Source organism: Dermacentor silvarum, chromosome 2, assembly GCF_013339745.2.
Source record: "Dermacentor silvarum isolate Dsil-2018 chromosome 2, BIME_Dsil_1.4, whole genome shotgun sequence".
In the NCBI taxonomy this organism is placed as follows: domain Eukaryota; kingdom Metazoa; phylum Arthropoda; class Arachnida; order Ixodida; family Ixodidae; genus Dermacentor; species Dermacentor silvarum.
The window spans coordinates 175637684-175642317 of NC_051155.1; positions in this window are offsets into that span (position 1 = coordinate 175637684).

Here is a 4634-nt window from a genome sequence, read left to right on the forward strand (position 1 = left end):
CGGTGCATGACAGCACGAAAAAATTTCGGGGGGGGCTGAAGCCCCATCAGCCCCCCCCCTGGCTACGCGCCTGCTAGGCACTATACCGACAGTGAACGCTTCGGTGGTCTCAGCACTACGACGCCTCGATGCCAGCATTCGAAGGGACGCTGGCATCAAGAAGCACTACCAACGCCACCTAGGTGGCGTTCACCGTACTCAGCACAGCGGAGCGTGGCCTCCGCAATTAGCTCTGAAAATGTTTCTGAAGTTGATCGCGGAGGCTGCAATTACGACGCGCTGTACGCGCTGATTTGACTCGGTGACGATTCAGTTACGTGCTTTGTCTTGCGCGTTGTATTAGTGTGTCAGTTACGTGCTTCGTCTTTCGCGTTGTGCTAGCGTGTGCAGCGTAGTGCAGCTTCCATATGCACGACGGGTGCTCATGGTCATCGACGTTGGTAGTCGTGATGGAGGAGACGTGCCACCAGGCGTCAGCGTGGGTGCATCAACGCCTAAGGGCGCTTTAGCCACAAAACACCAATAGACATTATATATCAATGTGCAATAAACATTACACTACTTCTGTGAAGACACGTTTCACTTTCGTGTTCTATACCGATTCCTATATAAGAGGGATCAACCACATTTTTTAAACACGCGCCGCGCGCGGTTCTCCCGGTGCCGCTACTAGATGGCGCAGGGTGGCGTTGCATGTAGCAGTAGCGCACCCAGGATCTCTGCCAGGGGGGGTGACAGTTTGCCAATACCATCTAAACAGCACTAATTTCAATTTTTCACGGAAAATTGTAAAAAAATGCGCTTTTTGCGAGTGTGCAGACGATTGCGCGTCTTACATCGTCGTTGCAGTACTCAAATGCCCAAGGGGTTACACAAAAGGGGGGGGGGGGTTAGGTCGGCCTCAGGGGGGGGGGGGGGGGGTTACAACCCCCAAATCCCCCCCCCCCCGTCGGTGCGCCACTGGCATGTAGGCCCCCTAATGATTTCTAGGGAGCCTATTGACCCTTTTCGCGGAGCAGTTTGTTTTCGAGAAACGAGATGGCGCTCACGGCGGCGCGCCAAACCTCTCCTCAGCGACCGCGCACGAATACGAAACCATTACCGCTTCTACCTTGCTTCTGCGCGATCAGCTGTCGGAAAAGCAATTGAGTTTTCGCTAACACACTGTGCTCCAATCATGCTAGATTGAATCATGCGGATTGAAGACGTGTGCAGTAGTTGGCTACAAAAATAGTGACAGGCATGTTAAGGAATAGAATGAATCTGTGTGGCCAAGTTCGCGGATCGCTGCTGCAACTGTCCGAACGTGTTACCGGCACTTCGGGTTTCCTCGAGGATACAGAAATTTGCTCATCCGCCAGCCTTGTATCGCTAACCTTCAAAGAAAGGGCTTCATCCCCAGAACGTCGGCAAGAGTGAGTACCACTCGTTAAAGAATGACAAAGGGAGTAGCGCCGCTTCCTGTCATAGTAAGTTTCGCGCACGTTATCTATACACATCTGTCCCAAATGGCAGGGAAACTTACGCCCACTCTATCGCCGACGTATCAAGAATAAGTGAATGGGCGCACACTTGAATATATGAGCACTGTATACACACAATAAATGACGGACACCTATGGCGCAGGAATGGTCGAAGCTGAATGTTTCGTGACGGTCCACAAGAGTAAGCGAGTTACTAGCTGTAATATATATTTGCTACAATGTACCCAATGTACAAAACAGCTACTTTTCAAGCCTTGTGCGCAGCAAGAACAAATCTATCGGAACTGAGCACACCCGCGAGCGATTAGGCAGAAAATAATCAGATAGTGGCCGCACCGAGGAACTTCACTGAGTCAGAAACTGACAAGCCACTGCTTCAAAACATTTGCCGAATAAAGAACAAAGAGCAAAACACACTAATCCTGACTGAATTCATAATCAGAAAGCTTGGATAGCTTGGAATACATATTTAGCCCCGCTTTTAGAACAAGCACCATATTCGCTGCTTGCGCCGTTTGGACATAGCTTAATTTTTTTTTTCAGAGCTGATATGTTATCAGCTCCGAAAGCGCTTTGCATGTTCTATGAAGCTGTGATCAAAGCTTCGTGTCGTCCACCTAGTCACCGTCTATACGATATCTCCGAAAACATAGGTTTTCTAAGCCGCGCCGGCGTCATACACTTCCATTGTAAACAAGGAGGCAACGGAGGCAGTTGAGGCAAGCAATGGACGCGTCACCACGTGATCAATTATGGCAGTGCCCACGGGATCGCCGCGAAAAGGGTCAATATGCAACGCTATTACATGTAGATGCTCTTTAATGATTTCTGCCGGCATTTGTAATTCAGGACATGGTCAATTCCCTTCGATCGTGGATATATGTGCCGTGTTGTCAGCTTGCTTGATAAAAACACGCACTGTCCACCCGAAGTCTTTTTAAGGCAAAAATTTTAAATTTCCATAAAGGGACAAGAAGAAAACCATTCTCGCACCATCTTTAGGCCACAACAACATAATCATTTCAGAATTTTTAAGGAACAGAGAATTTTATTGCTTCCAAAGCGGCATTTCTTCGGCTAGGTACGCGCAGTCAAGAGGCGTTCCACAAGGGGCAGTACTTTCTCCAGTCTTATTTAATATTCTTATGAGTTCCATCCCATGTCATGATGATGTACATACTTATGTGTACGCTGATGACATAGCGTTTTTTTCATCGGCAAATGACATCCACAAACTATCAAATATTACAGACATACTTGTCTGCTATAGAAAGGTGGCTTGATGCGATGCATCTCTGTCTCAACGTTAACAAATGCTCAGTGCTAGCGTTTCCATTAAAGGACCCCATATATATTTCTCTCTCTTATCATCTAAATATTATCCCACAAGTAGAGACAGTCAAGTATCTTGGCGTGATATATGACGGTTCACTGTCTTGGAAGGCACACATTGACTATATTGCAACAAAAGGTGTTCGTGCGGTTGGCTTGCTGCGTAGGCTGAGCAATAGTCGATCAGGAATGCGAAGAGCAACGCTTTTAACAATATACCGCATGTATGTTCGACCGGTATTGGAATTTGGATGCGTACTGTACTCTGGAGCTCCTGCATATAAACTTCACCCCCTTGTTCTTCTGGAGAGGCAGGCCTTGCGACAATGTTTAGGGCTACCTAAATTTGTAGCAAATGAAGTTTTATATCTGGAAGCTAGGATGCCATCTCTTGTTACGAGGTTTCGATTATTAGCCGTGCAGTCATATTTAAGACTATATGAATCCCCTATAAGGCGTTCACAAACAGTTTTTATCTCCCAGCCGGACTTGTTTTTCGGCTTGTACTGGCCGCGATTCCACACACCACAAATTATTTTTATTCAAACTCTCCTAGATCAATTAAACATACAAATTCGTGAGGTGAGTCATGTTGTTTACAACACCAATTCCATTAAAATTCAGTATGATGATATTTTCCCTAAAAATGCAAAGGCATTATCTTACCGCATGCTAAGCTCAATATTAAATGATTACTTTTTGCACGTTCCGATCGAGACAGTTATTGCCACTGACGCTTCTCAAAATGAAGAAAAGTGTGAAATTGGAATATTTTCTCCTATTCTTGATTGGCCGTTCTCTGTTCGCCTCCCAGACTTCGTACCGATCTTTCTAGCGGAATTTTTAGCTGTCGTTCTAGCCCTCCGTAAACTCAATACATCAACACGTTCCACAGTGATCGTGACGGATTCTTTATCTCTGTGCTCCTCCCTCACAGCTTCCGATAATTCCCCGGTTTTGCGAGCTTTCACATCGTTAGTGCCCCCTCACTTAGCTTTGATTAGATTGGTGTGGGTACCAGGGCACAAGGGCATATTTCTAAACGAAATGGCAGATTCGTTGGCGAAAGCGTCCCTGAATGGCCCGGTAATTCATATCCTACCGATTTCAGCTTTCATCATAGGGGCTAGATTTCGTAGAAAAATGATGCTGCGTCAATTTCACGCCTCTTCTTTAACAAACTCGTCAGATTTTCAGCACTTGTCGCATTATTGGAATAGCAAACTCTGTCAAACGCGATCACTTGAAGTCGCAATCACTAGACTACGCTGCAGAACTCCATCTTTAAATTTTTACCTACACAGAGCTGGTCTGGTTCACTCACCTAACTGTCCCTATTGCGGACAACATGAAACATTAGATCACTTTCTGTCAAAGATATTCTGAATTGCGAAAAAGAACCTTAGAAACACCGTTCCGCCTTCTTAGATTAGAATTAAATGTTCAAAATTAACTATCATTGGGGGCCTCTACCCTTGGGCACAGCGACGGGAAGGTTGTCGATGCCATCCAGAATTACATTACAGGGTCAGACAGATTTATATGACAAAATCAGGGCTTAGGGTTCCGAAATATTTTTATTAATTCGATGACTACTTCTTTTTTTTAGTCATCATTTATTCCTTTATTCTTTTCAAGTCATTTGATATATTCTAATTATTCATTCTCAGATGCCTATATATTCCCACATTTATGTTTGTATTGTTTTATACATCTCCTTTCTGATTGTTATTTCAAACTACCCGGTTCTTGGCCAATCCCCCAGAGTGGGTATGTGCCAATAACTCCAAGGCTCTACCTCTACCTCTACCTAACATA